General features: G+C 38.5%; 1 long non-coding RNA gene across 1 annotated transcript; it reads left to right on the top strand.

The window, feature by feature from the left end:
* The first annotated feature begins 112 nt into the window (after positions 1 to 112).
* LOC308217409 lies at positions 113 to 5,737 on the top strand. Its single transcript, XR_013956236.1, has 2 exons — positions 113 to 2,848; positions 3,468 to 5,737. It is a non-coding gene; the product is annotated as an uncharacterized lncRNA (long non-coding RNA).
* Positions 5,738 to 18,422: the final 12,685 nt, after the last annotated feature.

The following is an 18,422-nucleotide window of genomic DNA, read 5'->3' as shown; positions in this document are numbered from 1 at the left end:
ATTGACGTCAGGACGCCGCAACGCTTTCCGCAGGGGAACTGGGGGGCGCATGCGCGCTGAGTTCGGGGGGGGGGTGGGGTGGGGTGGGGTGGGGTGTGTGGTGGTGTGTGTGCTGGCGCCATGTTGGTGGCTGTGGTCGATTACCGTCGATTGTTTTGTGCCTGCAGTCCGAGTTCCAGCCCGAGAAGTAGCTGAGCGCTGAGCATTGGTCCAGCCCCCCGCGATCCCCAGATTCACACCGCCAGTCCGAGGGGTCCTTGCAGCTCCGTGCGCTGAGGGGCAAAGTAACCCTCACCAGAGTGAAGATGCCAGTTAGCATGTTATTGCCATTATCTTTGTCATTGAAGTACCAGGTATGACATAAATTACATTGGTAGCGTTATAAAGATTCTTAAGTGTTTATAACGACTTGGGTATACTACATTTAGTATTTTGGATATACTATATATAGTATTTTGGATACACTATATATAGGATTTAAGTGCTCACCTTTGCTTAGATGTGTCTTTGTAGGCCCAGCAGCCACGTATTGTTACAACTCTTGGGTAGAGACTCTGGACGAGTATGGAGGAGACACCTTCTTCTCTCTTAATCCCCCATTCTGATCCCACATACCACGGGGGGTGGGCTGAGGTGGGGGGAAAGGGTCCTCGGAGTCTCCTCTCCCAGGCACCAAAAGGTGCTCTGTGTTTCTGTCGCTTGGAGTCAAGCTCCTGAGACGGACAGTCAACTGCCAAGGTTTGTAAGGAATGGGGATACTTTTGTTTAGCAGAAAGATACAGTTGGAAAGAAAGAAACACACTTCTAGACACACCAGCTTTGATCGCCTCTGAACCATCAGAGCTTTTTAATGAATCAGGCCCTATAAAATGCATATTCCAACAACATTATTTCAGGAACTTCAAGAGCAGGATCATTATTTTAATTTAAATTCTGAACGTTCCACATCATGTCTAATGACTTCCATTAATCACCACTTCTCCAATTCCTCTTCACGTAACTCCAATCTTCAGCGTTTCTTTTACACATATGCACAAGATCCTTATTCCAAGTCTCTGAATTTGTTGTATGTTTTGTAATAAAATCTGCTGACCCAGACATTAGCCTGTATCTGTATTAGAAAATAACTGCCCATAAAGTTGCAATAGCAAGTTTTCTCAATGTCTATGTATTTACTAGTGTAAGTATTTATTTATATGTGTATTTATATACACATACATACATATATGTAAAAACTTGTGTTTTGGTAAGCAATATAACAGATATATATATATAAAAGCACTGTACTACTACTGTAACTGCATATTCTCTCTGACTTTATGAAAACAAGAAAGTCATCCAAAACCCACCCTGAGCAAAAGGTGCCTAACATGGAGCTGATGTGAATGTCTGTCTCCCACTCTCGGGCTTGTCACAGTGTTTATCACCAGTATCTAAGCAGCAGTCTGCTTTTTCCGGAGTGTGCCACACCACCATGAATTTACTATTCCCTACCATAGCTTTTTAACAATCTTGTCAAAGTTCATTCAGTTTCAATTATGGCAGCCCTGGTATCCAGCTGCTCCCCTCTTCTACATCATGACATCAAGAGGACAGTCTTAAGAGTTTGCTTTGGCCATGGTGCTACGATTTTGCCACAGGGCTTGTTTACCTGAGGGGCACTTACAGCAATGCTTGGTATTTCTTCCAGCATCATTTTGCAAAGTTTGTGTCTTGCAGTTTCAAAATACTTTTCCCCCCATTTCTAAGAGACAGACAAAACAGTTCTTGTCAGCTGGCTTTTTTTTTTTTTTTTTTTTTTTCAGTGTGATGATTTCAAAAAAGGAACTTAACACAAAATCAGGTCTTTCCTCATATTAATACTCAAAACTTACTTGCTTGTGTGTGTGGAGGGTACAGAAGGAGGGGAAGAAACACCTGCCCTTTATGACAGTTGAAGCATACAGTCAGGCAATCAAAAATGTTAACAGTTTTCCTTCAAAAATACTGTGAATCCATTATTAGCTTCCTCCTGGGACAGGGAAGAGAGTTTCCTGACCACATGTCTGTATAATGTGCATTCTGCCTGAGATACAGCAGATCTTGCCAACTGAGCAGATCACAGAAAGCATCTCTATTTTCAGCAAGGTAGGTATGCCATCTGCTGTGGAAGATACAGTATGAAATGAAAAACCATTTGGGAATAAAAAAGTGTGGGAAAAACCCTACTTCTAAAGTATTACCTCTCTTGGAGTTTTGGTTTTGTCAGGAAAAAAAAGAAGTGACCACAATTCAGGCTTTCAGCCCCAAACTCAGTTCGAGGAAACAAACATGGTACAGAGATGGGCAGGTTTTCTGTGTTTTTCTTTTGCCCATTTCTAGGCTAAATCAAAAGAAGCCAGAAGGAGCCAACTGTAATTCGCGATATGCAAGCTGGGGAATTTTGAGGAGGAATAAAGCACATCTGCCCACAGGCAGAGTGTAATCCCAGCATCTCATCCCTCCCTCATCTCATCTCATCCCTAAAGTACCTTCCTTTAGTAAACTAGAGTAAGTAGAAACAGGCCAGGGTTTCCTCTCTGATTTTGGCCACACAAAGCAAACTTTTCCTGGCTCTGTTTTAAGTTCTTGCAGACTCAGTGGCAGCAAGGCAGCAATCTCCTACCCTGCCTTACAGCAGTAGATGTAGATAACTTCTTCACTGATCACGCAAGACCTGGCTAGCAGAGGAAAAAATCAGGATTTACAAGATCCCGAATCTGACAGACTACTGAAGAGACAGAAGAGCATGGCCAGCTCCAATGGGAACTGGGAAAGTTACAATTCTGCCAGATGCAACAACATGGAAATCTTAGCAGCCCTTTGCCAAGTAAGTTCCAAAATACAAATGATTTAATAATGTGAGAAAGACTTTCTGTGCTACTAATAGAATTATAGAATGGTTAAGGTTGGAAGAGACCTTAAAGCTCATCTACTTTCAACCCTCTGCCTCGGGCAGACACCTTCAGACCAGGGGCAGACCAGGTTGGATCAAAGCCCTGTCCGATAGGAAGCCACTCTAATGTTTAAAAGCTCTTAACCCCTAGGTGGCACTACACCATAAAGTAAGGCGTGTTTAAGTAGTATTTCTCCCCCTACAGCTGGAGTTCTTACCTAAAACGAACTACTGTAAATCCGAGTATGTCAAATGCTATTAGTCTGAGCTTGCTAATCCTCTTTTCTGAATCTGCCTTTCAAATTCAATAAAATACACTGCTGTGAAGCTCATTTAAATACAGTGTTTTTTTTCTTTCAGAGTGCTACAGAATACATTTTCCTGGAATATTATAATGCATCACAAACCATTACAGTTTTTGTTCAGTTTGTGAGCAGTGACTAAGCCAGCATAGGCTGTGTTTACTTTATCAATTCACTTGGAGCAGCAGCAGTAGATTGACCATAAACTGCTGGTGCTGAGGTTTCTCACTCTCTGGTATATTCTCACACAGAACTTACTTTGCATGAAGCGGGAACTGGCTGAGTACCACAGACCTCCTTTACACGTTTGGAAACTCCCTGCAGTAAAGCTATCTCACAAAACTTCCTTAACCACAGCACTTTTAAGAAGCAGCAAGTTCCACTTTCTCCTGTCTCATGCAGATACATTTCACACCGGCCTCTGCTGACTACATAAAAACTTCACAGGCAAAGGAAGCCCTCTGATTTTTCTCAAGTCTGCAGTTTCTGAGTGACACTTTTGTTTCAGATTCTGCTCTTCCATCTGATGCTAGAATACGCATTTCTTGGTGGCACAAGGGAGTGCCACCAAGCGTGAGGAAAATACTTTCTTACACCTTGCTTTCACAAGTGAAAAAGAGGGGCAGAACGTCTTTCTGACAGCACTTACCCCTGTGACAGCTTTGTTCACAATCAAATAGAGATGCTGGGAGACAAGCTTGGCAGGCAGGACCCCATTAACACTCGGGTGTGGAAAGACAAGTGGGTACAAAACTTGTGAGAGCAGAGGGGGATGGCTGACAAACACAATGAGCAATGGAGCATAAGGGATTTAGAGGAATGATGCCACAACAGACTCCATAAATTTCTATTATTATCCTTTGAAAAGAGGTGCTCATATTTTCCTCAAATTACAGTACCTGACAAGTAAGTCCTTCATGGCATCACTTAACCTCCCGCTTATTCTTGATCTGCTTTGATATTGCTTGTACACAGTACTGTTACATATTTTCCCTCCATTTAGCTCCCATAATAGCACCATTATCTTTTTCTGTTAGTGGGTTTAAGTCCAGGATCACCCAAATTGTGCCATGAAAGGCTTTCTTTGGGTAAGAAACAAACAAAAAAAGGTTTTATATCATATTTGTCATTTTTCCCTTCCAGTATCATCCAGAAGAAAATTGTGTTTCCAATTACAATTAATCTGGTTATCAAGGTAGTTGTGGAAGGAAAAGAATACACACATGACCATACATTTTGAGTTGTTTACCTTCCTGTAGAGGTGGCTAGCTTAAAGCTTACGGAACTTTGGTTTCCACTTGAAACACTCAAATTGACAAAAATGCCTTCTTTTAAGGCCCAATCCTTAATTTGCAGAGGGCCAAAATGTCCAGTGTTACACAATTAAGAGCAAAAGGATCAGGTCTCTAACTCATTTTGTGATCACATCAGTGCCTTTTAGCATAAGCAGGAACTGATGTATTCATAACAGTGGGATGTCTGCATGATATACATGTTTATGTCCAACATGTCAAGCACGACTTCATGCCCTCCTACATTGCAGAGCACTTTGACCGTTTCGGAGATGCAGAAATAGAAAGTGAATGTACCTGTGTCGAATGAGAGGCTTTGAGTAAATGTTGGTTCTTTCAGCTCAGTCAAAAGAATTCTTCCTGTTGTGCTGGCCTAAGCTGACATACACTTTGTAGGGAAGTCTAATGCTTGATGTCGTTGGTGCTGCAACAGTTAGGAAGCTGGAGTTTATTCAGAAATTATGTCATGTCTTCAGGCAGGAATAATTTATAAATCAGAAAAGATAAGTAAATTCTTACTAATTACGTGTTTATGGTAGTTTTTATTCTCAGCATTTCTCCAGACATTCAGAAAAATACCATTTGTCTTTTGAGAAGTATGAAGCGATTCTTTTTTCTCTAAAGATACAAATGAAGTATTTAACTGATGAAGCCTAGATAAGCATAGGTAAGCTAGTGCAAAAGCCTAGATGAGCATAGGTAAGCTAGTGCAAAAGCCTAGATGAGGTGGTGCAAAGCCACATAAAGTATTCAGTACAGTTTTTCTGCCTTCACACAGTGCAGTAGAATCTTTGTGTATGTTCTCATCATGCTTCCTTTTTTAAAGAAGTTCTTATAGTCATTCAAGTAAATTTAAAGTATTTTTTTCCTTCAAAACTGTTAGTAAATTAAGAACAGAAGAGTGTATTTTATGTCATGCAATTGCTGAAAGATGTTAAGATTATTCTGATGGAGCTGGCTTTTTAAGGGATAGGAGGTTTGTTTATCTATTATTTGCCTAAAACAAAGTAGGCCTCCATAAAACTTGATCTAAATGCTTTCATACCGCACATCTGCAGAGCATATGAAGATACCCAATTATTTTGTTTGTTGTGAAAACCAACAGGAAGTACCCCTTTGGCAGCTACCATTGTTCTCTATGTGAGACTGTAAGGTTCTGACTCAGCAGTCTCCAGTTCAAGTTGAAACCTCAGTATTTAATGTTACATGATTAAAGACATTGTTTTGGAGTTTGGTGGTTTGGGAGTTTGTCTGTTTTGTTTGGTTTTTTTTTTAATTAAATTTTAACTTGCTGTGTAACATACTAGGAATGGAATAAATATTGTATATGAACCTGGATGAATCCAGGACAAAAATTCCAGTTTTATTTGCTTATAAAGATCGATATAGATTTTATTTTGTTTCAAAGGTTCATGTTGGTTCTTCAAGTTTGAAATATATTTGACTGTAGTAGAAATCTTTCAAAGCTATTTTAGCTTCTTTTTATCAGTCCCTTCTGCCTAATCTAAGTCAGTTGTAAATGCATATGGCCTCAAAGAAGAAGAGCAACATAATGAAAATAGTTACATGTTTCAAGATGTTGAAAAGATGGAGTGCTATTTACAGAATTATTTACATGTCTCAGGAGCTAGAGAATCACTGTGGACTGACATATGGTAATCGTATGTCATCATATGCATGTGCTGCATCTACAGCATTTGCTAAAGTCTATTTGTGTTCAAAGGTGTAGCAAGAAGATCGAGTTTAAATGCAGTCAGAAAAATATAGAAGCATGATGATAAGTTTAATTCTTAATTTTCTGTAGAAGCAATCTCGAACATTATTTATTCTTTGGTTGCTCCTTTCCCTGATCTTAGAGACCATCTGGACAGTTAAATTTATCCATCTCAGCCCACTTTAAATTCTCAGAGTCAGGAAATATGAGAATAACACTAAGGTAAACTAGAAAACTGTCACTATAGACTTTCTGAAGCTTTTTTTTTTGGCCTCTATATGAGAACAAAACTTGAGTCTCTTCAAGTTGCAGGGAAAAGATTCAAGAGATGCAATGCATACAAACATGGAATTAGGAGAGGGGAAACTTTCAGTTCCCTACTCTAAAGCTAATAATTCAATAACCTAACCACTGAGTCATTGTGTGTGTATTTGTTTCTGGTTTCTAGACCAGAAATCCCATTCTAATGCTGAGAAATCTCCCTTTGGAAAATTTTGCTGAAGTTAATATAATTTTTATAACTTCAGTTTCAATTAAATAGAGAGATTAGAAAAGTGCTGGGAAATTTCCAACCAATCTGCTGTGAGATATGAGCTAAGCACAGTTTCCATGCTTTTTCCCAAATAAACATTCCTTACTCTATCCCAAAGTTGAGGATAGCTGCTTTCTTCAATATTAGGGCCCATATTAGAGCTAATAAACAGTATGTTTGACTGTTCTGGCAACTAGAAAAGTAAGTTATTAAGAGTTGCAAATAATGTCAACAATTAACAGCAATAATGTTGAATATTTTGTAATACTTCATGGGCCTAAAAATCTCTTCCATTACTCAAAATTAAATGGAAAGTGAGCATTTTACTTGAGGGTACTGCATGATTGTGAAATAGTTTTGAGTGAGGAGAGAAAGCTGTGCAACTTGCAAGTGTAAGAGTGTTGTTTGAGTTACATAGATAAACAGAGTATGTATTTCCCTTCTACACAGAAACATGCAGGGGAAGACTTTATTTTTCTAGTCAGAAGGCCAAGGAATGGATTCTCTTCTCAAGATAAATACAAAATAATTTTGCCAAAGGAGTATCCTGAGATTGACACTGCTATACTTGAGAAATTCATGCACATATTTGAGTCTCAAACATGAGTGAATGCAGCAGACCAGTAAAGCAATTATTTAATTATTCAGTTTCATTAACTGGGACATGGGATAACTACATGTGTCAAGAGCTAGAAAGAGGAAAGCTACTTTTAACATGCTTAGGTCCTGGGATTAGACAATCACCAGAATTTCTGCCTGAGGATTGTGGCACTGAAATCTACCAAAGGTTATTATCATAACCAAACACAGTGGTGGTGGCTGAGGAGAGCCTGTGTGATCTTAACTGCAGTTTCTGCCTCACTGCATTACCTTGTCACGACATTAGCGCATATTTTACATTCTGTGAGGGGAATGCTTCCCTCCTCCTCTGTGCTGCTTAGAAACAGTGAAGAGATGAGATCTGACACTTGAAAATGCTGTGACCTCATCAGGGTATAAGATGGTTTTAGTGGATGCAGAAAATTCAGCCGCCCTCAGTATTTTTGCTTTGTCCAGCTGATGTCCTGCCGTCTCCAGTAGGATCTGAAATACAAAGCTGCTTCCAGACAGCACTGCCTTGTTACACACTTGGCTTTACTGGCCTTGTCAGAGTTAACTGGATTTGTGACATAGTCAGACATTTACTTCTTGATTCTGTTGTCCCTTGCCTTACAGGACACATACAGCAGGGGAAGCTACAGTACATATAGCGCATACTAAAAACCTGAAGAGACACATGGACACTGTCAAAAGTTTTAGGAACTAAATTTAAGGAAATGTGTACTTAAAATACTTTTTATTATTATTCTAACCTATGCCAATATTGTCACTTGGCTCCTGATTTATCAAGACAATTGGAGCACTTAACAAATCTATTTATTTAAATATATCCATAGCTCTCTAGACAGTCTACTATTTCCCTCATTAGTTTGGTCAAGCATATAAGCCCAACTAAATCTTATTGAAGATGAATGATATTTTGGGGAAGAATGCACATAAAACACAAACATGAGGTTACATTTCTAGTAAAATCTTAGCTTTTTTAAGTATTAAAAAAACTATACTGTTTATTAAAGCCACTGCCCAAAGCCATGATTTTATCATCCCTTCTTTTGTGTATGAACTTAAATTTTGTATAAGAGATGACAGTCTCAGGCTATAAAATAGTTCTTGTGCAATTCACTTTCTAAATCTTTGCTACTATTACTAATGTGATATTTTGCTGTAAACATTTTAAAATACAGTGAAAACCAGGTATCAATAACTGTGATAAGCAGCAAGTGATTTAAAAGAAAAGCCACAAAAGAAGAGAACTCCATTTACATCTACCGCAAAAAGCATGAGTTTGGGCACAAATTCACTGGAAAGGATTTATTCTTAAATGCTGTCTACCTGATTACAGGAGTTTTGGTTAGATGAGGCACATGCATCGCCTTTGAGAACAGATAAACATACATGCACGCTCACACCCAGGGCATACCACTATAGAGGTCACAGTGGATATAGTCTCATATTTGGGCTTGAAACAAGAGTAAAAAACCACAGGTTTGGGTACAAAGTACATACAGAAATAGCTGAACATTCATATGTCAGCATAAGCTAAATTTCATGGCTTTTGTATGATGTTAAGAGCAACAAGAGAAGGAGAGACAGACTGACAAAGCAGTTAAGCATGGACTTTAAGCTTGTATCTAAATCCTTTGCAAAGTCTATAGCTATGCAGCTGGAGCTATGCCAGTATGTAGCTGATTATATGATTGTGAATGCTCCATCCTTGGCGGTCTTCAAGGCCAGGTTGGATGAGGCCTTGGGTGGCATGGTTTAGTGTGAGGTGTCCCTGCCCATGGCAGGGGGGTTGGAACTAGATGATCTTAAGGTCCTTTCCAACCCTAACTATTCTATGATTCTATGATCATAGTCTATTTTATATATGCATGTTGTTATTAAGTTTGTCAGCAGAAATGGAGTTAGGCAATTAATTTTAATCTGTGTTGTAAACCCAGTTAACAATACTTTCATATCAACTAGTGCAAAAATAATAACATCAAAGAGAAACTGCTTGTCATCATTTGAGCAAGAAATGAAGTGTATGATTTACTTCTATTTTGCTCTAAATTTATTATTAGCATAGCTCCAATGTTTTCAACACACATAGAGCTGGAGTAGCACAGAGGCAAAGCAGTTGAGCTTGGTTTCATTTTGGACAGCTCATTGGAGGCATCTGCTAAATGCACATCAAGGCCAACATTCTCCATCACAGTATATTGTATTACCTAAGAAACAGGCGAGGAGGTTTGGGTTTTTTTAAAATATGGTGCTTCCATACTTTGAACTGATTTTGATAAGCCATTGATCCAAGCAAATTCTTCAGTTCTTGCACTGCTAGGTATAGGCAAAAAGATTATCCATCTAGATTCTGAAACCACTATTCTACCCAACTAGGAATAAAGGAATGGACTTACTAACTTTAGTGGGGCAAGATATGAAGTAAAGTTGCTGAAAAAGTTACAAAGCTTGAGAAAAATCTACCAGTATGTCATCTTTTATAGCATCATTGTTTCTATTTGACAAATTTATGATAAGAAACATTAATTATATTATGCTCTAGTGTATTATGTTAATTAAAAATTCTTCGTTAATTTAATTGAGGGTAATTATATATAAAAATATATAATCTCCAGGCAACAGTCCATAAAATATTTGGTGTATCACAGTTGCTTCATTAATATGTCACTTTCAGTATCATTATTTAACCTTGGTAAAAGAGAGATTTGTTTGTTTATATGGCATCTAGGAGCAATCCACAAGCAGTAGCTGGAGCATAAAAAGTTCTTCTCTAACCATGCCTGCTGTTGTAGAATTGATTTATTTTTGGGTTAGAGCTCCATTAGGAAAGATAAGTTTTCTAACAAGCTATTTAAAATGCAGTGAACTATTAAAGAATAATCAGGAAAAGAAAGCAAAGTTGCTTTGTATGCTTTTATTATTAATTAACCTGCTTGAGTAATGGTTAGTACTTTACAATACACTATTCATTCCAAGGGTGTATTAACTATCATAAACATATAACCGATTAAAAATTTGCCTGTTAGTCCAAAAGATGTTGCTGAGGTCTGGATGAATCTAAAATAAGATTAGATGTTTGTAGGAGAAACAAAAACAATGTTAAGATAAAAAGAAAAGCCAAAATCCCAGCAAAACCTAGTACTCTGTCAGGAGCCAAATTCGAACTTAAAAAGCAACATTCCCCTACACATGCTGTTTCTTTTTGTGTCATTTCTACATGAACCTTGGAAAGCAGGACTGCTACAAAGTAACATGTTAAATGCATAAAGCCCTCTTCACGGATACAAGCTCTTCCTTAGTGCCAGGAATAGGATCTCCACTTGTAAACCAATTTCTTAGAAAATTACTAAAAGCTGGCACAAGATAAAACATCGCCAGACCTGAAGCTAACACCTTGCCGGGTAGCTGTCTGCACAGTACATCATCCCGTCACCATGGGGACCCTTTGAGTGATACCTGGGAGGAAGTCCATCTGGCCACCTGCTTCGGAGCCTGCAGCTCTGGAGGTGCTGCCATCCCTGATTCAGGGGGAGCTGCAGCTTTTGGAAGACTGGGCAACCTGCCACATGGATGGGTAGATGAGTTGGCATGAAATCAGCAAGTTTCTGGCAAAAGCCTGACAAGCTTGGGTTCCACAAGATTTCCCATTTAAAACATAAAAATTATGATTGCTATTCATACCAATGCACTAAATAGCTTATATTAGACAGTGCTTTTTGTAAAACTTCATTTTATCCCTTCAAAATACACACTGAATAGAATTTAGCCTGACAGTTTTTCATTAAGTTCAGCTAAAAACCACACAATATATGTCTAATTAAAATAAACAAATTAACATTGAAGTAAGTAGATCCATATAATCTACCTGGTAAGTCCATGCCTGCATAGTGCATTTTGGTGCATTCTAGAAATTCTGCAACTATTTCTAAGAGACACTGCTGAAATATCTCAAGCAATGTATCTGCTTAACTGTGGCACTTCCTCAAGGAGGCTATGGCCACACATGGCCAGACATTGACTATAAAAAAAAGGTTTAAAATGTTACCACTCTCCAAAGTTTTTGTTGGCTTCCCTTAGCTGGAACTAGTAAAAAGGATAATGTGATCTCTTGATTTAGCTCAGCATGAAGTTGCCTCAACACAAACTTTATCAGTCTCCAAAAGTATTTTAGACAAAGTAGCACATATTAATGGAGTTACACTGCTTATTGTATCCAAGCTAGAACCTTCAGCTTGGGTTGTGCAGAGTTTGCTTACGTATTTAGAAGAGCAGGAAAACTTATAGCACTTCCACTGCTAAACAGCATATTAATAAAGTAGTTAAGTAACAACTACTTAGCTCTTGGTATAGGCAAACTTCAAAGAAGTTTAGTAGCCTGTGTAAAACATTATTTTGGGACTGAAGGTTGAATCCAATTTTCCTTCACACTTTTGTCAGTGCTTTACACTCTGACAAGGTGGCTGGCAAGTCATGACACAAGTACATAGTGCTTTACAGTCAGGAGTTCGTGGTAAGAAATGCTGACAGAGTTGCCCCCTGTGAGTACCTGCATCTCACTGCATTTGGTTTTCAACATTCCTCTGCCATCTCAAAGCAAATGTATCCACTTTAGTATTACTTAGCTTGAGCCCTATCACTTGGGAGCAAAATAGCTTCATGCCATGTTATGTTCTTTCAGCTCTTAAAACTGCTAGAATCAGTTTCTGCTGTTTTGTATACTGTAACTTCTGCTTTTTTGCCAGAGCCTAAAGAATCTGTTAAGGAAGGTAGGAATCACTGTAGCAAAGAAGGATCCACATCAGATATTCTGTCCTTCCCCTACAAGAAAATACCAGCATATATGATACCCTTTTGCAACCTAGAGTTTCTGTCATACCAGTACGAGATTTCAGAGAAAAAATAGCTTGCAAAAGACAGTGAAAAACCTTGTCTCAAAGTCTCCATTTTATATATTCCACAATTTAATTTGTTTGACCAAGGAAGAAGGTGAAGGCCAACTCTTCTTCCCTGATAGCCAGCAGGGGGAATAGATCACAGAGGCAGTCAGTACACATTTTAGTGCACTGCTGTCTCACACGCTCTTGGAGCACCAAGAGAAACTTGTGTGATCCTTGTAAGGCTTCCACTTTGGTGAATCTCATCTGTTTGGCTCCCTTCCTAATCATGTCTAGCAGCATAAGCATTCATGCTCATATTGCACTAGAATATAACAATAATTCTGTAAATGTGGAAAAGACCCATATTTGCTGAAGTCAATGACTGCAGCTAGCAAAAGCCATACAACATATAAAGGACTATAGACTATACTGCAGACCACCTTGTGTAAGTCACAGCATTTTCTACAGAGAAAGATCCTTTATTTCACGCACTGGTATTAAGCTGAATTTCTTTTTCCATCTTACATGTCCTTGGTCACTGTCATTTTTCATGAGACAAAACAAATGCTGATTCTCTACGGTCTGTAAGGGAAAACAGCTGAAAGTTATAACAGGGGTTTCAAGAACACTTGGTCAACCAGTCCTCATAGAAGGTTAAAGTACCTCCAGACTACGTTACATCTGTCAAAGCAGCAGCAAATACAACAAAATGTAGAGTAGATCCGATTTTTAGTGTGTCAGTAGAATCAGCCTGCAGTTATTTTTAACTGCCTTGGAAAGCTTAGCAGGCAGATACAGTTAATCCTTTAAAGGATTTGCAGGTATTCATAGTTTAATAAGTAACCATAGTGGATTAAGCCAATAGAAGATGGTAGAGAGTCAAAGACAACTTTTATATGCTGTAATTCAACAAATAAAAAGAACAGTTTATTTCATATACTTTTTCCTGACAATCACTCTCAATTGTCTGTATGTGCCAGAATCCCATACACTGATAAAATAAAAATGTTAAAGCCATTAAACTCAATATATGTGATAATTAAATCATCAAACAGCAGTGAATGTTTGTTGTCATTTTCCCGTTGCCCAACAAACCTTTAGAATAGCAGAACTACATCAGGAAGATGAATTAAAAATGCATCTACTTACGCAATAAGTAAACAATTAAACTAAAATGGTAATATTGCATTTTAGGAAGAAGGGAAAAAAGGATGAGTGGCTTTTATAAGTCAGGGTTTACATGGCTTGTATTCTTCAGAATGAAATATTCACTATGAAACTCTCAGGGTTCGCAGACATAGGCCCAATTGAGAGTTTTGAGTCCTTCAGTATATTCATACATGATGTAGAAAAGTACACATAATAGAACAAAACCAAAAACCAAACAAACAAAAAAAACCCCACAAAAACACCAAACCACAACAGATGACACAAAACTATTGGGCTGAGGAAATCTAAAGCTGGCTATGAAAAGCTTCAGAGGATGGTTCAATAATGAATGGGTAACAAAATGCCAGAGGCTATTTAGCATCAGCAAGTGTACTACACATCAAGAGAGGAAGGGAAAATGCACATATACATATATACATAGGGTGTTAGTATCACCAGGAAAGAAATCTGAATACACCTGGTGCTTGAAGAAGCAAACAGAAATTTAGGAATTATATAAAAATTAACAGAGAATAAGCACAAAAGGTCCACATCTGTATACATTCAAGCCCCAGACACATTATGAATACCATATGCAGTTTCAGTCATTCCATTATCAAAAAGGTTATTGTAGAATTAGAAAAACTATCTGAAGGAGGATATGGTAGAGCTGTATTAAGTCATGAAGTTTATGAAAATGGGAGCTGGCGACAGTTATCACTGGTTTTCATAGTATAAATATTGGAAGGCATGCACTTTTTTGGTAATAATAAACTAATTTTCATCAGACATTGCAAGGCTCAAACTGCACATGGATCAAAAAATTCATGACTTTAGGAATCCAGTATTCTGTTCAGCAGGTCAGTGGTAACTATTAAACAAGAGTCTCCTAGCCACTGAAGGCTAGAAGAACATGATGGAAAAAATCACATAAGCATGACTGCCTCCATGCATTTTTTCTGGAAGTATCTACTTACTAAGACAGGATACTAGGTCAGGTGGACTTTTCTGTCTGAATTTAGCAGTTCTCAAGTCCTTATGACTAGAATGACTGAAATGTGTAAAAAAAAAGAAAAAAAAAAAAAAAGAAGCCAAACAATAGACAAAAAATGTGTGCAACCAGGACCTCTCTGGTTCTATCACTGTTATTTAAAAAGAAACAAGATTGAACAGAATTGTTTCATTTACTGTACAGCTAAAGAAGCCCAATTCCCTATGCGTTTTTAAGGTGTCTGACTCCCAGAGAACCCACTCCTTTCACCCTTCAACTCTGTTAACTGAAATACGTATATATACACACAATAGTTGAAATATATGGACAAAGATATGAGCAGGTTATTACTCCACAAGGTTATAATTAGGACTCTGCTCTTCCCACATTATTCAGTAGTAGAATTTATTGTTGACTCTGACACTTGAACAGAACTGTGAGACATAGGAGCACAGGAATAGAAGGGAACTCCTGAATGATCTGAACACTGCAGATGATCCACTCTTTCACTTACAGTCATATCATTTAATCCTCTTCAGAAGTTGACCAAATTCCCTCTTATAACTATTCAATCAGATGGCAATCTCAAGGCATCTCTGCCCTGACAGGAAATTCTTTTTGATTTTTAGACTCTATCCTATCCCTAGCCACTCAATGACTTACGCTTTTCTACTAACACTGTCCCTCAGTTTAAACAGAGCTTTCTCTCTCTGGTGGTACATTCAGAGAAAGAAATAATACTTTCCGTTAATACTCATTTTGCCTGGCTAATCAAGTCAAGATCCTTTATAGCACTTCTATCTTACAACATGGTATGCAACATGAAGAGGTTCAAGCTGACTTGGGAACTCATGCCAGTCTCTGCAGTATACTACAAGTACTCTAGACCTGTATGCCCCTGATTCCAAGAGCTGTATAAAATCTGCTAGTGCATTCCTTTTGAGCCGATGTGCCCTACCACCAAGACAGCCAATCTTCCTCTACAAGTATTCATGGCTGTACTAATTCACTTCTGGAAATAGTTTAGTGGTGGTTAGATCGATCATTTCTATACCATACTTCACTGTGTAGTGTAATTATGCTCCTAATCTCACACTGTACACTTCTAATCCCATAGATTACCATACTCTTCTCTTCACTGACTCTGTACTGATTTGCCTTTCTGGAAAGCAGAATTTCCATGAAGCAGGCTCCAGTTTTTTCATAATATCAAAGTCTATGATAATCTTTGACATGCAAAGTGAAAAGATTTTCAGGGTTTGCACTGACAGCTTTGCTGGAATGCTCAGCCCTACGAGCCACCACAAGACTGAAGCTTAGTGACAACTCCATTATAATGACATCCCTCATCATCTTGGAAGAAACATCTCCTTAATATAGCAGTGGCAGAAAACTGGTATCATCATCACTAAGTTCCTAAGAGATGCCCGAGAAGGGAAGAAATGCAGTTGTAACAGTAGGAAATGAAGATTGACAGAACACCTAAACAATGGTTCTCCACTTTTTTTGGTCCTTTCTTAAGAACAGTCTATCTTAATTTCTCACACATTCCAATCTTTGCTCTATACAATCCAATTTGCTTAGCCAGCCTGGACATTTTCCATTCTTCATGGCTTCTCTGGCTCTGTTCCACACTGCAGATCTGTTCTTGCGAGTCACTAACAGACACTGCACAGAGAACAGTCTCAGAAAGTCTACCATTTATATGACTGAATGTTCACTGTCATATTGGTTAGCACTTGTTTTGAATTGAGGAAAGGCAAGAGTCTAGGAATGGGAATGAGAGCAATTGCTTGGACAGCAGGCTTTGTCCTGACACAAGAATGAAGGAAAGACTCACAGAAAGATCAATATAAATCTTAACAAAAGGATTTGAGGACAGAAAAGGTAACACAAGGACATAGGAAAAGCTTTCTTACAAAGCAAAGAAAATATGAGAAGCTCCAGGACCCTAACGGCCCAGAGTGGCTTGGTGCGTGGAAGGATGAGGAGCTTTCATATTTCTAGAGTTGAATAAAATGCAGAGAGGAAAAGGGCTGTGAAAGACACAATGGATTAGGAAAAAGGACATGCTAAAAAAGCTGATTACACGCATTTTTTCTTGTGGAAGCAAGGCAAAATATTAAATCAAATATGCAGACTATATGTATTTACCACAATATGAAACCATGAAGTTTAAAGCAATTTATACTTCAAGATATGTTTTGAAAATATATAACATCTGAAATAAGACTACAGAAAGAGATCTGTATTTGCTTAGCAGAGGAAGCAGGGCAGTGGTTCTTCCTCATTCCCTTTATGCCATCATGATACACGTGCTATTGGCACTGTGCCTGGCTTCTGCGCGCCTCACATGCTGAAGAAATGAGTAAGAAGGATCAGCCTGCAGAAAGTTTCCATGCTTGACTATCCTTTCACACTCATTTTGTATTGCTGCAATACCTCTGGTTTAAGAGACGTTTCACATGATTTAGTTCAAGTTAAGAGAAGAATCAGCCCCACAATGTGCCTCACCACCACTGAACCATACACCTATGCAACAAGCCCTTAGCGCTCCTGACCAGCATTTTGAGTGTCTGTCTGAAGGCAAAACAAAGCAATTGAAGATTTCAGATGCAAACTGACTGTAATGTGATCTGAATCAGAGAGATTCTTCAACTGAAGAGCCACTGTTAACTTGTTTCCAACACAGGGAATATTGCATTAATAAACACCAATACTCATTTCAAAGCCTCAAGTACCTCACTAAAACACTTCCACTGTATTCCTACAATCAAAGTTCAGCAAGCTTCCACTATAAATGATAATTTAAAAGACAGCGATACATTGCATTTGCACATGCAAAGAATTTGAAGGAAAAAAATTCAACCAAACCCAGCAACCCCCAATGAGAAATGGAATGCTGCAGAGCCATCAATAAACACTTTTTTGACCAAAACTCCCACAAACAACCCAATCTGTAACTTCTTATAAAACATGCATAATGGATGAAATGGGAATATTACTTTATTTTCCTTGGTACTTTAAAAACTCAGGTGTTCTTGCTGTGAATCAGCTTCATAGCACGATACCCCCCTGAAGTAAGATTTGAACCCTTACTTTGACAAGATTCTTACCAAAGTAATGAGAAATATCAGCCATGAGGTGCAAGATTTTTTCCCTTTATTATGAGTAAATAAATATATACAAAACCCCCCTATTAAGAGTCTGGGGCTTTTTTCATTTTTATATAAAAATCTGAATCACAACTGCAGATAAAATTAACATTATTTTAAAAGATCAGTTAACCCTCAGGTATATCCATAGACTTGCTCCCATCATATGGGGATTAAGAATTAAACAGAGGCCTATTGACTACTGACTGCAGCTTCAGTGAGTGAAGGTCAGGGAGGAACCTGAGAGGGTGCTGTGAGAGGGACAAAAACAAAGCATCCGTTTCCCTGGGGATTTTTCTCTCCTCCCACACGTTAAAGAGAGGGATGCATATGAAGTGTGTACAGTGTTTATTTTTAGCCAGCCAGGCAAAGGGCCATGGCCCTGTCCCATTACTCTGTTTATCTCAAGGGCAGCGACAAATGCCTGGTGGCGAGATCCAATTTTGTCCACTCGCTACTTTTGAAATGTTGCCTTACAGGTTAAAAGTGTGCCTGGACAGTATGTCACTCTAGGTGCAGTTCTGCTAATTGGTTTTGCACATAACACCTCAGTACAACACAAGGATAGATTTTATCAGCACTTAAAGGAAAGCCAAACCGCCCACCACCGTCCCCCCGTCCCGTGTCCCTCCCCCCCCCCCCTCCCCCCCCCCCCCCCCCCCCCCCGCAAACAACCAGGCCTCTTTCCACTCTAAAGAACCTAAAGAATTCTGCTTACTCAATATATTATTTCTTTAAGGTCTGCTTTCAAGTAGGAACTCTTACTGCCAGTATTTCCCCTCTCATCACATTAATAACTTGTTTCCCAAACATCCTAAGATACTGTGAGGCTATTTTAAAACAATTCTCAATACTTCAGATTTTTGTTTATCTTCTGTTTGGGCTATATT

This window comes from Psittacula echo (genome assembly GCF_963264785.1).
Source record: "Psittacula echo genome assembly, chromosome: 2".
Classification (NCBI taxonomy): domain Eukaryota; kingdom Metazoa; phylum Chordata; class Aves; order Psittaciformes; family Psittacidae; genus Psittacula; species Psittacula echo.
This window is presented reverse-complemented; position numbering and strand designations above follow the sequence as displayed.